The following is a 16,609-nucleotide window of genomic DNA, read 5'->3' as shown; positions in this document are numbered from 1 at the left end:
AGCTTTATATGCATATGTCACATATTTTACTTATAAATTAAAAATAAGGCACACAAACTTCCTTTTTTAAAATAATCAATTTTTTCAAACGTGTGTATTATGTGTTTTATGAGTGTAACTTTTCCCTACCCAGTGCAGTGCCAAAATTTTCTCTTCAGGCTTCAGAATCTTGTAAGTAGATTCAGACAGGACTCGTGTCATTAGCAAGAGGAATCTAGAAAAAATAAAAGTAGACCATTAACAGTGCATTGTTCCTTTCTAGTAAATATATCAAGATATGACTCTTCAGAAGCATGAGATGTCTATGGTTTTCAAATAAATTTTATAGATATATAAATATGTATTTATATAGATACATAGTTATTATTTATTAAAAAAGAGGCATTACTTTGATATCATAATACCACATGAATTAATGTAAAAACTATTATATACATATAAGTTCTGTTGAAGGCATTATATATTAATTTGCTATTTTTGTTTAGTCACTCAGTTGTGTCAGACTCTTTGTGACCCCATGGACTGCAGGATTCCAGGCTTCCCTGTCCTTCACTATTTCCCAGAGTTTGCTCAAACTCATGTCCATTGAGTGAGTGATGCCATCCAACCATCTCATTCTCTGTCACCCCCTTCTCTGTATTTATTAATCATAAGTTGTTCATTTTGTATAATTTTGATATAAACATCCTGAGTATACTTTAGGACAGGTAGCATTAAGGTTCTTCTTTCTTGGAATGAGTTATGAAAAATTTTCAAGTGTCCTCATAGTTCCTTTTATTGATTGCATTCAAATGTGTGACAGCCAAGGTCAACACAGCAACTGTCTAGTGGAAGCCATTCAGCTGTCTCTACATTGACATTCCTCGCTTGTGTCTCTGTGACTGTACTGCCCAATCCAGCTTCAAAAATATTGCTCTTGCCACCTTCAGAAGTGAATGGAACTCTGGCTGTTACCAGTTCTTTAGGTTAAACAAAAACTGTCTGGCAATCAGCTGAAATTCTCAAGAATCAGACTTTTGAAAGCAAGGAAGCTACTTGTTGGTAGCCACAGCCTCGGTGCCAGTTCAGCCTCTTTACTATCAGTTCAATTTATGGAGAATTGAGTAATTCTTCATCATCATTCTTATTATGCCATTGATTATTCACCACTGGTTATAAGGCTTATGGTATTAGGGTAGTTTCATTACCATATTGTTATCCATCTAGACTATGATTAGTAGAGGGGCTTTTACTTCATTCCAATATCAGATCTTTTGTTAATAAGCACAGAAATCAAAAAGTCACCACATTGAAAGAAGACTTCACATTATTTCATCAATTCACTAATTACTGCTTTGGAAAGTATTTAAAAAGGAGAAAAGTTATTAAGTTTTGAACATCATAAGTTATGCTGCTACTTGTTCATAACAGCCAAGACATAGAAGCAACCTAAATGTCTATTGACAGATGAATGGGTAAAAAACATGTGGTGCACATATGCAATGGAATATTACTAAGCCATTAAAAAGAATGAAATAATGCCATTGGCAGCAACATGATGAACCTATAGATTGTCATACTGAGTGAAGTAGGTCAGAAAGAGAACTATCATATGATACTGCTTATATGCAGAATCTAAAAAGAAATGATAAAAATAACTTACAAATCAGAAGCAGACTCACAGAGAACTAACTCATGCTTAAGAGGGGGTGGGGGTAATGGGTTGAAAGGTTAAGGAGTCTGAGATCAACATGTAAATACTGCTGTATTTAAAGCGGATAACCAACAAGGACTTACTGCACAACACAGGGAACTCTGCTTAATATTTTGGAACAACCTAAATGGGAAAATAATTTGAAAAAGAGCAGATACTTGTATATGCATAACTGAATCTCTTTGCTGTATACCTGAAACTACCATAACATTGTTAGGCAACTATACTCTAATATAAAATAAAAAGTTTTAAAGAAAGAGAAATCATGCTGTTGCAGTAAAATAAAGGTTGTCTACACATGGTCTGCCAATTCTTTAAAAACAAAAACTATTTTCATTAGAAAAATTCTACTAAAAAGGCACCCCAAACTTTATTCTTATCAATTAAGTGAAATGTCACATCTAAGCAACTGTAAAGACACTGCCACAGTAGAATTTACTTAAAAATGAAACAAAAAAATTTGTCCTATCCCATAAGTGCGCAACACAGAAATACACAGCTGGTAATTTTACCCACAAGGGGGAGCCTGTATTTTTATATTTTTGTCACAGAACTTGAAAAACCTGAACTAAAATATGTTCTAAAAAATGTTTGTTAATACCATAATCTTTATGTAAGGTCAAGTTTTAAGCTAATCAGATTTCAGTTGGCATATTTTTCTTTAACCATAATATATCAGTATGTCACAAGATTGGAATGATGATTGGAATTTTAAAAATTTTCATACCTATATTGTAATTAGTTTTTTTCAGATATAATAATGAAGATGTAGCTGCCAAAGCAGCCTAAGAGGAAATTCCTTTCAGGTAGTAGTAACATTAGTTGAGCGAAATTGACTGGAATTATTATAAGTGCTCTACATCCAAATTTAATAACATAGAAATGAAGTGATATTTCAGTCATCTTCTTATCAGAAAAGAGGCTTATATAAACCAGTAATTATCTATATATTTTTGGAACAGGCAACACCCTACTTTAAAAATTATGGTTGTCATTCTCACCAATATCACTTAAGACTTGCCTAACAAAGGGTATAACTGACATGACACCAGGATGATCTTTCCTTTCTTAGTTGAGAAAAAGATCCTTTAAAGAAAAAAATCTAAGCTGTATTCTTCATCTCTTTAATCTCCATAAACAATATCTTAAACTACTAAGTCTCTAAATAAATGCGCTCTGAGTTTTGCAAAATAAAATATATCCATCAACTTAAAAATTACCTTATAAAAGATAGTTTTGGCAGCTCATCAACTGAGAGTGCTTTGTTTTATCACATTCAGAGACATAGTAATAATCCAGCTGAAATTTGTTTTGTGATCCCTTGTAAAGTGCAGGGAAGACAGGTGATAAAGCGTCCCTGTCTCCTAGAGTCCTCTCCTCAGCAACTTGACAATATTATACACCGGTGGCAGGAAGCTGAAGAAGAAAGGGTTAATCACCATTGCTCTTCCTTCTGAAATTCCAACCTACCCATTAAATCATTGTTTTTTCTCCCACTAGGGACCATGATTCTAATGGACCTAAAATCAATATCTTATAAATGACATAAAAATATATTCATTTTATGGACTAATGTACCCTCGTGTCTGAATCCTATTTACAACCTCTACTTTAAAAGAGAACAACAGACCTACTTCTGCCAGTAAAAGGTTACTCAGTCACTTTGGTGACATGTTGCAGAATGCACTGTCGTACTCAAAGTGTGTGGCATGATTGTCGAAACTTGAAACCTAGTGCAGTGCACTCATGTTAGGATACACAGTTACAAAGGAGCATGCCTGGAGCTTCCAAGAGCTCCACCATCTTCCAAGGTGGATTTACATGTTTCTGTTGCATTAACTTGTTTCGTAACTTACATAAAATTTTCAGTGCATCAAATCATTACAATATTGAAAAAACAAACACAACTTCCACTTCATAGTGAATTCTATAATGACTGAGGTGACTCAATTAAAAAAAAAAACCTAAAAGACCAAAATGATCACTAGCCTACCAGAGAGACACTGGCCAAAAAAATGTAGCATGAGCTCACACCACATGAAACCATAGTCTCAAGCAAGCTCTGGGGAAACTAAGGGCATTTCATCTCAGTGAAACAACCAAAAAAGATACAATGACTGTCTGTTGGTTTTTACATATTAAGAAAATATGCTGGGAGTTCCCTGAAGGTTCAGTGGTTAGGACTCCATGCTTTCACTGCCGTGGCCCTGAGTTCAATCCTTGCTGAGGGAACTAAGATCCTGGCAAACCATGTGGTATGGCAAAAAAAAAAATGATGAGAAGGTTTTACACTCATATAATATTTTTACTAATCCAAAGGACCCACATACTTCCCTCAGAAGCCATTCTTTTTAGAAAATTAATTAGTTTTGGTTGTGCTGGGTCTTCCTTGTGGCGCTCAGGCTTTTTCTAGTTGCGGGGAGCGGGGGCTACTCTTCACTGCACTGCACGGGCTACTCACTGTAGTGGCTTCTCTCTTCTTGCAAAGCACGGGCTCTAGGAACATGGGCTTCAGCAGCTGCAGCTCGAGGGCGCTAGAGTGCAGGCTCAGTAGTTGCTCTGTGACATGTAGCATCTTCCCTGATCAGGGATGGAATCCATGTCCCCTGCACTGGCAGGAGGATTTTTATCCAATGTACCACCAGGGAAGTCCTCTCAGAAGCCATTCTTATGAGTGCGAAAGTCTTATGCTTAGTTTTAAAAAGAAAACTTCAGTTTACAATTTATTCCTAACTTTATTTTGATAGTATCTTCTTCTACTTTTAATATTTTTAAGATATCAAATGTAAAGCAACCCTGTAAAATGCAAATGCTCCTGTATTGCAAAGATTAAAAGTATAGCCAAAAGGAGGACAAAGAGGGATGGGATGGGGAGGGAGGTGGGAGGGGGGGTCCAGGAAGGGGAACACATGTAAACCCATGGCTGATTCATGTCAATGTATGGCAAAAACTACTACAATATTGTAAAGTAATTAGCCCCCAACTAAAATAAATAAATAAATAATTTTTTTAAAAAAAGCTAAAAACTAAAGAAAATCCATTTTCCTAGAAAAAAGTATCTGACTTTCTGTTTCGATGGGTATAAACTGAAATAGAGAATAAACAATAGGAAAAGCAACTTTAAAACAGTTATTTTTTGAGAGAATTCTAGCAACAGGTCAGTATGAGGTTTCCTGTTCAGTTTTATGACTTAAAATCCAGAGTTATAAAACTACAAAAGGAAAAAAAAAAAAAAAACTGTTGTTCTTTTTTTTCCATTTGCCAACCAGAGTCATTTATCCCCTATTAGATAAAGTATAATAGACTCTACGGAAAGGGTCATTGGCCTTCCATTTAACGATATTGCCAGCCCCAATCTGCATTTTCCCGGCAATGTCCCTCAACACAGAATAAATGGCTGATCTCTTCACAATAACAGCTGATTTCTATTTATTAAGCTAAAAAGGTCACCATTTTCTACGGCTGGGCCGCCCTGCACTATTGATAATTTTATGCATAAACAAATGGCAAATTTGTGCCCCATAAATATGCATTAGCAATTACTTTTTCCTCAGGCAACGCTCACCGCATGCAAATGTGTACCTCACAGGGCCTGGGAGCTTTTGTTTTAGCTCTTGAACAGTGGAACAAAAGAGCACAATAAACAATTTTAAAATTGCCAATCAATAAGCAATGCAGATGCAAAGGTAAATGGCAAGAAACTTGCTTAGAAACAGCTAAACAAAAAGTGAGGCGGGGGGAGATAGTGGAAGACTTTTCCTTTTTATTATTTCATTTCTTTCTCTTTCACAGTGAAAAGGCTGAAGCCCTCTTGACACAGAACAGCTAGATAGGCTGGTGCTAAATCGGATGCCAGATGGGGAAAATAGAATATATACACATGTTGAATCAACACACATACAAATACACACATACACACACACACACACACCCTCCTCAGAAAGGAGGTCTGAGTAAAGCGGTGCTCTGACGTGATTTCAAATGCATCACCGATTCAAATTTCAGATTTTTCAATTTCAGAGATTCAAAGGATTTTTAACCTGATAAACTGGGAGGCACTACACAGATGCATAGCCAAATCTTAAGGCTGCTGCATTTTGCCATGCGTTTTGCCATTCTCTGTTTTCTAATAAAGACAAGGGAAACATACATTACCAATAAGTAGGATAATTTTAGGAACATGAGGAAAAGGAATAAATAAGGAACATACTGAAAAGAAATAAAAAAGCATCTCACAAAACAACTACACACCCAGATGTTTAATATCAAAAACCTTTACCTCAGAACAATTCAAGAATAGTATTGGGGGACATCCCTGATGATTTGGTGGCTAAGACTCCAAACTCCCCACGCAGACAGTTTGGTTTTGGATCCCAGGTCGGAGAACTAGATCCCACATGTCACAACTAAAGGTTCCCATGCTGCCATAAAGACTGACAATCCCAAGTGTTGCAACTAAGACCCAGTGCAGACAATAATAATAAAATATTAAAAAGAATAGCATTGGGTATAAGGATAGAGACAGGGAGCTAACAAGGACAGAAGCAATAGACAGGTGTAAGAAAGCCAAAGGGGAAAAATGTTACCTAATTTGAACTTGAACTTGAATGACAGCTCAAGAAAAAGTTGACATTTTTTAAAGAAAAACAAACTTTTATAAGAGGTTTATTTGGCCCACTCTATCATGCACCATTCTAGGATCCATTTACCCTTGGATCTTGACAGAAATGTCTACAGGTTGGCATGTTTCACAGCACAAGGTACATAGCAGTTAGGAAACTAAACCAGTTAACTTAAGGTGGTGCTAGTTCTGGCCTTTGACCTAGTCTGATGCCTGCACCTGCCACTTCACTACTGCCTGGTCTGAGTCTGCCATCCACTCCCGAAAACGTATCCACCTTAACCCGATTTAAAAAATCTCTTCCTCAATGTGTTGGTGGCTTTGCCTTTGTGTGAACAAATCAGACTGTATTAAAAATTTTAAATTCAGGACTTAGGCCAGTTTTCAAAACTAAGCTACTAAACTACTTTTGTAAAATATACAAATGCTAATTTGTATATTAGTACAAAGATACATTGGGCCTCCCAGATGGCTCAGCAGTAAAAGAATCCACCTGCTAATGCAGAGAGATAGGTTTGATCCTTGTGTCAGGAAGATCCCCTGGAGGAGGAAATGGCAACCCACTTCAGTATTCTTGCCTGGAAAATCCCATGGACAGAGGAGACTGGTGGGCTAGAGTCCACAGGGTTGCAAAAGTTGGACACAACTAAGCAACAGAGCATGCATGCGTGCACACGCACACACACATAAACACAAAGATACATTAGTACATTTCCACTGAGACCATGCCATAGTCTTAATAACCATTTAATATAATTAAAAGTTTTGTTCTTACACAATGGTTTAGCCAGTATTAACAAGAAAGTAGTAAAGATAAATAAAAGTATTCTTGGCCTAAATGCAAGTAGGCAAACATGAAAATCTAAAACCAACAATAGCTCTGTCCTGTTCAAAGTCAAGATACTCTTCACAGGGGCCTCTTAGAATCTCTGTGTGGATACTAAAAGTCAACCTCATTTTTCAGAGGAGGCCATGAAACTTCTCCTGGCAATACTTCCCCTGATAATGTCAGTGTCGGGAGATCAGGGCTGTTGCTGGCACGTCAACTGACTGTGTGAATAAGAGAAGATGCCCCGAGGTGGACAATTCATAAAATATATTACTTGCACAGTCATATACGATGGCCCCAGAAGAGACTTCATATTTTTCTTGGTTAGAAAAGTGTTATTTCTAGTATTAGAGTATCAAACTCCATCTTTTTTAGAGTTAAAGATTTTTTTTTAATTGGGGTGTAGTTTGGGTTTTCCTAGTGGTTCAGATGGTAAAGAATATGCCTGCAATGCAGGAAGACTGGGTTTGTCCCCTGAGTCAGGAAGATCCTCTGGAGAAAGGGATAACTACCTACTCCAGTATCCCTGCCTTGAGAATTCTATAGACAGAGGAGCCTAGCGGGCTCAAAGAGTCAGACACAACTAAGCAAGTAACAATACAGTTGTTTTACAATGTTGTACAACAAAGTGAATTGGCTATATGTGTGTGTATATATATATATACATATATATATTTCCTCCCTCCCACACCCCCCGATCCCATAGAGTTAAAGATGTTTGAGAATCAAGTACCCACTTATTATTACAAAATCAGTACAGCTGGATTCCAATACTTTATATATTAATTCAAATAATTATAAAGTTAGTGTACTCCTATTTTGCTATCTTAATTATCAGTTTTCGAAACTGAACATATAAAAAAACTTGAGCATGGTTTTTCTTGATCAACTAAATGCATTCAATGTGTGCTGAAGAGCATCACTAGAGAAGAACCCATGTTGTCATTACCATCACATCTTGCCCAAGTCCTCACTCTCCATGCAAGGTAAGGATTTCAAACTAAAACCACAAATACTCCAACTAATCTGGAGTCTGTCTGAAATTTATCAGTGCTTGTATAGTCAACCATGTACACTGAATGTAAATGAAAGTGTGCTAGAAGTATGCAAAAACTTGGTATGTTATATGGACACTCCAGTATCCAAAGGCTCGGTGTGACAGAGGCTAGGTAAAATAATTACAGGATGTGTGCCCAGTCCCACTTTGATAGGAACAAAATTGTGGTAGAGGATACCTTTTGAGGTATTGAGAAAGTCAGAGGAGCAATGGGAAATTCTAGAAATTTGTGCAAGAGGAAATTCACTGCCTTATTTGGGTGACGGTCTGCCAGCGCCTTCGCCTAAGATCCTTTCTTTGTCCACCTCCTGCTCTGCTGACTCCTGATATGGGCTCATTCTTGTGGGTTAAGTTTCCCTGGCCCCCCTGGTAGTCAGCTTGGAGGTGAGTTAAGCTACCGGGAGCACGTAGTCTGGAGCTTGGTGTAAAACTGTGCGTGGGTGCATGCATGGGTGTGTGTGTGGAGGGGGTGCAGCAGCCACGTGCGCACGCATGTACTCCTGTGTCTCCTCTCTCATTTACTGTTTAAAAACATTTTATCATAGAGACAATTACATATTCAAAATAAAGACTTCAGAAAAACAAACTTCCATTGACTGTCTCCAAGGTTCAACACCTCTCGACCCTCTGCTGTTTGAATCTCTCCCTCTTTCTTTCCTTTGCGATGTGTCTCAGGCAGCAGCTCCATTTTTACCAGGTTCCACCTCCTGCTGAACAAGCTCCCATGGTTCCCGCTTATGTCCAGTGACCCCAGCAACCCTGCCATCATCCTGCCAAACTCATCCCTTTTGTCTCCAGCATAAGGGTGGTAGTAACTTCTTCCTGCTCCTGACCTCTAGGTTGCTTTTCTACCTTTTATTATTGTCAATGTGCAACAATTTCTCACTATTAGATGCCCCTTTATAAAATAATCACAGTGGCTTCTGTCTTCCTGCTGACCATAAAGAGTGCTTATTTTATTTCACTTTTATCACCTACTGGCAGAACCATGATTTATCCTTTATTCATAGTTCCCTTGAAGCAGGTCAAGGCCACCTAAGGTATAAGACCCTTTCAACAGCATGGAGCCCAGCATGCTGGTCCAATATAGTCCATGCCCAAAGTATGGTTCCCTACATATAACATTCACAATGCATGCATGTACCAATCTAGTCTTATTCCATATCTTTTGCCAATTGCTTATTTACATCTTGCTTTTTTTTATTGATTTGTCTTAATCTATGGACCAATGAAGGAGCAACAGAGACCTACTACTGCCCCTAGAAATTCTACCCAAATGCCTAACATTTTGGGAATCTGGTCAGTCTATTTTAAGGGGGTAGCCCAATCTGTCATAAAAATATATTTTTACAGTGGTAGATGGCAGAAACTAGTTAACCAAGTATAGACATGTTTAATATGTAGGTATTTGTTTATTAAAAACAAAATATGACCTTCTGATGTTAGGAATGTGCGTGCGCATATGTGCACGCAGATACACACACATACACACCATAAAAATGACTGATGCTAGATGGCTCTTACAAAATTACATTTTGAAAAATTATGGGACTATGAATCAAACATATAGATTAAATTTCCCTGAAACAGACATGTGCTTAATAATTAATGGGAAAGGATACAAATAATATTTATGATTTTATCTTACTCAAAACATTTGAATAATTATGCAGTAATCATAGGGCTAGATGAAGACATACTTATCAGATTGGAACTCTAATCTGTAAGGAAATTTTAAAACATAAAAGGATCTTAAAATTGAAATAACAGAAACAAATCCACACATTGAAACTTTAACTTACTTCAATATAGTCCTTTGTCTATAAAAATTTTAAGACAAAAAGATCTGCTTCAGATAATCTTCAGATAACTACACAAGACTTTGTAATTTTTAATGGTAGCAATCACAAGGCAAGCATGGATGAGATGTGGCAATGAAAAGAGGAGAACATCATTAATAACTGTTCAGTGTCCAAATTCAAGTTAGATATAACCAATGCTCTATATTAAGGCAGTATTTTAAATATGGGTTCCAAAACTGATTTTCATCCAGTAGACAGGGAATTGGATAAGCATTCAAAACTCAGAAAAGTCAACCAGAAACACAGTGGGTATGACAACTGTGCTAAAACAAGTACAAAAAGGAGGACAAGACACACTGAATCTGAAAAAGATTCAACTTAAGAACAAGAGAGGACTTCTCTGGTGGTTCGGTGGTTAAGAATCTGCCTGCTAATGCGGGGGACATGGACATGATCTCTGGTCCAGGAAGATTCCATGAGCCACAGAGCAACTAAACCCATGCCTCACAACTACTGAGCCTGTGCTCCACAACAAGAGAAGCCATAGCAATGAGAAGCCCAAATACAGCAACTAGCAAGTAGCCCCGGCTCGCTGCAACTAGAGAAAGCCCACACACTGCAAGGAAGACTCAGTGCGGCCCAAAATAAAATAATGATAATCAGTTGTGAAATTAAAAAAAAAAAAATTAACTAAGAAAGGGCACCAATCACTAAGTTCAATCAGATATTTAAAGGGCTGCCATTTGGAAAAGTATAGACAAGACATATTGTCTCATGCTCCACATGAGAACAAAGTCGTATTTCTGTTTTTCTTTTGATGGCAGGGTTATGAGGAGGTAGTAGATGTCAATGCATTGTGAAAACCAACTTTTTCTTAAATGAGTTGCCCAGTAATATGATTGATTGGAGGGACGCCAAATGATTTAGGGTTTAAGCCAGGGCTCTGGATTCAGGGAGACTGGGATAGCATTTTGGCTTTGCTACATACTACTCAAGTGATCCTGAGCATAGTCACTTAACCTCAGTTCTTCATCTGCAAAATCTTTCAAACATATTCTCTACCAAAGAAGGTGGCAGAGAAGGTAAAGCAAGACCATGTCTCAGAGGTCTAAGAAAAGGATTTCTGAACAGAATGACATATTAGATCATCTAGCTTTTAAGATCCATTCTAACCTTAGACTAAATTATTCTATTTCTCAAAGTTCAGGCATATATTTTCATACAATTTCAGGCCAGGAAAGCTCCCACTGATCTTTCAAAAGGGGGAAAAGTGTGTGGCAATTTTGCATTAACAATGTTTCAGCATCAAATAGAGAACAGATATTCATTTTTGCCCAAAGATAAAGCTATTAAAACTCACAAAGTATTTTTAGTTAATAAAAAGACACATAACGTCATAAGTCAGAAATATGGTTACTTAAATCAGCAATAACCATTTTGAATAAATTTACAATATTAACCTTATTTTCTCCTCTTTAAAGTCTCTAGCTACTCAATTTATAGATACTTCTTTGATACTGAAGAAACTTGAACAAAAGTACTTATGCTTTTTGAACACTGAGCATGGCTTCCTCGCTGCTGTCAGCCAAGCCCTTCCACTACTCCTTCAACTGTGCCTTCTGTCACAGCCACTCAGCACATGGCAGCCAAGAACACAGAAAAGTGAGCTAAGCAGGGCTAAAGGGCAACTTCAAAAGAAGTGATGCTCAAATCCTTTTTTGTGATGCCCCCAGGGTTCCTCTAGTTATTTCAAGGAATGCTCTAAAATTTTCAAGAAGTTCTTAAAACAAAACCATTTTATTCTTCTCAGCCTAACAGTTACAGAGCTCTTTAGACTTTTTAAGGCATTGGCACTTAAACTATCAGATCTGATCCTTGTGGCAATCCTTGAAGGTAGGGATGACTGGGATGCTCCCTCTCTTACAGATTAAAACAAATCTGAAAAATTGTGATGTGACTCCCAAGTCACTAAACTATAAAGCAGCATAAAAAGAGGCAAGAGTCCAAGTCCTGTCTTCTTTCCTCTCCACCATGCTTTGTAACAGAGTATCTGCAGTACGTGTGTGTGCAAAGTCACTTCAGGCATGTCTGATTCTTTGCGACCCCATGGACTGCAGTCCGCCTGTCCATGGGATTCTCCAGGAATACTGGAGTGAGATGCCTGCCCTCCTCCAGGGTATCTTCCCAACCCAGGGACTGAACCTTCCTCTCCTAAATTGCAGGCAGATTCTTTACCGCTGAGCTATTGGGGAAACCCACCTGCAGTTCAGAGAGGTCATTTTGAAATCCTTCAAATCATGGAAGCATTAATTTATTTCTGGACCTGTGAACATTGACTAGGATTATGCTACACTCTGTATTTACCTTCTTATTCGTTGATAGATGTTCCCATTTTTAAAAATGGAAATAGCACAGTGGTTCTCCACCAAGGGTGATTTTGCCCCTTGGGGGACATCTGGCCATGTCTGCAGACGTTTGATTGTCACGCTGGTTGGGGGGCGGGGGGGGTGGTGGATACTACTCTAGAGCATAGAAGCCAGGGATGCTTCTAAACATCTCTCAGTACATCTGGGACAGCTCCCCACCACAAAGAATTATCCAGTCCAAAATGTAAATACTGCTAAGAAGGAGAAACCCTGGTTTAGCAGCAATTTTATTTAAGCCATCTGTTTTTGTCTCTTATTTTTGTTACATAATCATAATAATGCTTTCAGATTGTAACATTTCCTGAGTCCTAATGACTGGTTTGGCATTAGGCTATCAGCTCTTCGGTAGTCACTAATTCCACAAAATGCCCTCTGCCTTAATCTTTGCTCTTTGGCAATACGTTGAACAGTGGTTCAAGTGACAGAGGTCACCATTACTGAGATAAATGGATCATAAAATAATTTGTCATGGTATTTATAACACTTTGCTTAGAAGAATGTTGAAAATAAAGAGAAGCAAATGGGGAAAGTCAGAAGCATACATTTCAATAATATGAAATGAAAATGGAAATTTATTTCAGTTATGAGAGTGACCTTTGACTTTCCTGTTATGTACAGCTTACATCAGACAATCACAACAATGCGCATCCAATCTTAAAAATAAATTTGGTTATCTTTTGACGTGCTAAATTATTTCAATAAGCATCATAATAAGTAATAATATCTTCTTTGCAGAGAATGGCACTATTCGCCTTTGCCCTGTTAAAACCTTCTCCGAAGCAATGGCTCTCAACCCTTGCTTCCTATGGATAGGGTCCAGGCTATCTTCTCCAGGCTTAGTTCCAGTATTAACATGAGCCAAATAAGTCCCTGATTTGGAAGCAACAAGTTGTCTCAGTCATAAGGACACATTATGGTATCTCCTACGTAGTATTTTGCTTCCTTAGTCTTTACCCCTTTGGTGTCTTCAGATATGTCAGCATTTGAATGATGACTTAGGGCTTTAAAAGCAACCTTTTTAGTTCACATTCCATTTAAGATTGGAAAAGACCCTGATGCTGGGAAAGACTGAAGGCAAAAGGAGAAAGGGGCGGCAGAGGATGAGACGGTTAGATAGTATCACTGACTCAATGAACACGAATCTAAGCAAACTCCGGGAGATAGTGAAGGACAGGGAAGCCTGGCATGCTACAGGCCATAGGGTTGCAAAGAGTTGGACATGATTTAGCAATGGGCTTCCCTGATAGTTCAGTTAGTAAAGAATCCACCTGCAAAACAGGAGACCCTGGTTCGATTCCTGTGTTACGAAGATCCACGGAAGAAAGGATAGGGTACCCATTCCAGTATTCTTGGGCATTCCTTGTGGCTCAGCTGGTAAAGAATCCGCCTGCAATGCAGGAGACCCTGCTTTGATCCTTGGGTTGGGAAGATGCCCTGGAGAAGGGAAAGGCTACCCGCTCCAGTATTCTGGGCTGGAGAATTCCAAGGACTGTATATCCATGGGGTTGAAAAGAGTCAGACACAACTGAGCAACTTTTACTTCAGTTCAGTTCAGTCGCTCAGTCGTGTCCAACTCTTTGTGACCCCATGAACCGCAGCACGCCAGGCCTCCCTGTCCATCACCAACTCCCAAAATTTACCCAAACTCATGTCCATTGAGTTGGTGATGCCATCCAACCATCTCATCCTCTGTCGTCCCCTTCTCCTCCTGCCCTCAATCTTTCCCAGCATCAGGGTCTCTTCAAATGAGTCAGCTCTTCGCATCAGGTGGCCAAAGTATTGGAGTTTCAGCTTCAACATCAGTCCTTCCAATGAACATCCAGGACTGATCTCCTTTAGGATGGACTTGTTGGATCTCCTTGCAGTCCAAGGGACTCTCAAGAGTCTTCTCCAACACCACAGTTCAAAAGCATCAATTCTTCGGCACTCAGCTTTCTTTATAGTCCGACTCTCACATCCACACATGACTACTGGAAAAACCGAATCACTGAATGGCAATTAGGGTTCAGGGAACTAGTACAAATGCTAACACTCTGGGTACTACTATTGCTGTGAGTGATAACTGCCCTTTGTTGCTGATCTAGGATTTCAGTGTCTTCTGTCAACACCTGTGAAACTGTGGCAGGCTAATATATTAGCTTGCAAATAGGGTAAAATCTTAGACCCTTCAAAGTTCTTAAAAATGCACACAAACAACATTAGCATACTCTTCCACCAGATGGCCATTTTGTACCATACCTAAATTCAGAAGGACCTATTTTTATTTCTTAGTAAACAGAATGAAATGACCATATATTAAGTTTATTTCAACAAAAAGGTATTTGGCTAATAATGGTAATAGTAATAGCATTAATTGATTGACTTCTATAAGTGAGTTGCTTTGTTAGGAGCTTAACAAATACTACTAACTAGTTTAGTCTGACAATAACACTGATGTGCTGTATGCTTAATTGCTCAGTCATGTCTGACTCTTTGTGATGAGGCAACCATTATTATCCCCATTCCACAGGAGGAAACATAGATCTTGGTCCAGTGGCTGAGACTCCATGCTCTCAAAGCGGGGGGCCCAGTGTCAATCTCTGGTCTGGAAACTAGATCCCACATGCTACAACTAAGTTTGTATGCTGCAACTGAAGATCCCGCATGCTGCAATTAAGACCTGGTGCAGCCGATTAAATTTAAAAAATAAATACTCTAAACAAAAAACTATGTAAATTAAGTGACTCGGCCAAGACTACATAACCAGTTGGTATTGGAACAAAGATCTGCATTCAGGATGGAATGTGAACATGGCTTGTCTTTTTAATCAACTTTCTTTTACATGTTCCACTCTGAGCCACATATTGGTGGTACAGAGATATGGTCCCTGGCTTTGAGGGACTCATGGTTTAAAGAGGGAGAGAAAGTAATAAACAGTTAACTTCAAAAGAATGCCATAAGTATGCAAAAGAAGGGACCTGGCCACCTCAGGAAGTCAGCAATGTCTTCCAAATGAAATGATGATTGAAATGAATCTTGGATAATCAAAAGTAGACCAGGTGAAGAAACAGGGGCAATGCATTACCTGGTTTTTACATGTGAGGAAATGGAACCCCAGACACAAGGATAGTCACATTGCTGCATTGAAACACACGGTGGCCCCCTGATGCCTGATGAAGTTTTATCCTCAAAGATTATTCCTCACTTTTTATCAGCAATAGGCAATGCTAGTATTATCTCATGTTTATACTTTTCTTCTTCTTTGTTTTTTTTTTTTTAAATCTGAAGTCATTAAGCATTGGGCATTCAAGGACATAATACATGAAAACAGTGTCACAAGAGTACCACTTTTCTAGGATAGACATGGTACATCCCTAAGCACTGAAAGGGTTAATAAATCACTTGGAAATTTAAATGTCATTTTCTGTTAGAGTTTATTGAAGGACTTATCATGATTATAGACAAAGTTCCAACAAGGTCAACACCAATGTTCCAAACGCATGAGCAGGTAAGCTAAAGAGAGATCAAATAAATTGTTTAAATGTTACAGCATAGGTAGTTCTCACGAATGTCTCTGCAACCGATCTAACTTCCATTAACATAGTTAGAAAGTCTCTGATATGAGGAAAATTACTATAACTTCAGATATTACTCTAAGGAGCTATTGCTGTAGAATAGAAATGAAGAGATGTAGATAAATCTGCTAATGTTCATCTTATTCACATAAAGTGTGCATATAGAAACAGAAAACAGAAGCAAGAAATTCAAGAAAATAATGCCCAAGATTTGAGTCCAGTTGCAACACTTTCTCAGAGAAGGAAATGGCAACCCACTCCAGTATTCTTGTCTAGAGAATCCTGTGGACAGAGGAGCCGGGTGGGCTGCTGTCTATGGGGTCACACAGAGTCGGAGACAACTGAAGTGATTTAGAAGCAGCAGCAGCAGCAACACTTTCTAAGTTGCAGGAATTCATATACATTTTAACAGAGATTCAATATGGTTTAGTGGACAATAATCGGAATTGGCAATTGAGGTAACAAGGCGTATGTTTATCAAAAGAGTGAAATCTTACTACAGTATGCTTGATGGATTAGAGTTTGACTATTTTAGGGCAGTTAACACCACCACCACCATATGTATTTAGTGTCACTATACCAAAGACACTAGGATGGCTGCTGGGAAAAATGGAGGAGAATATGCCC

At 38.3% G+C, this 16,609-nt stretch overlaps 1 protein-coding gene across 26 annotated transcripts in view; it reads right to left on the bottom strand.

Annotated features, from left to right (window-relative positions):
* The window catches only part of SOX5 (SRY-box transcription factor 5), a 1,114,103-nt gene that overhangs the window by 806,108 nt on the left and 291,386 nt on the right, over positions 1–16,609 (bottom strand). For all 26 annotated transcript variants that reach the window (XM_081482956.1, XM_081482931.1, XM_081482958.1 and 23 more), the window contains one exon: positions 130–214. The gene's annotated coding sequence lies outside the window, so the exon portion shown is untranslated. The remainder of the gene's footprint in view (positions 1–129; positions 215–16,609) is intronic.

Source organism: Giraffa tippelskirchi, chromosome 4 (assembly GCF_054371585.1).
Source record: "Giraffa tippelskirchi isolate mGirTip1 chromosome 4, T2T-mGirTip1v1.2.pri, whole genome shotgun sequence".
Taxonomy (NCBI): Eukaryota; Metazoa; Chordata; class Mammalia; order Artiodactyla; family Giraffidae; genus Giraffa; species Giraffa tippelskirchi.
Note: the sequence above shows the minus strand (reverse complement) of the source record. Positions and strands in the feature narration are given on the sequence as shown.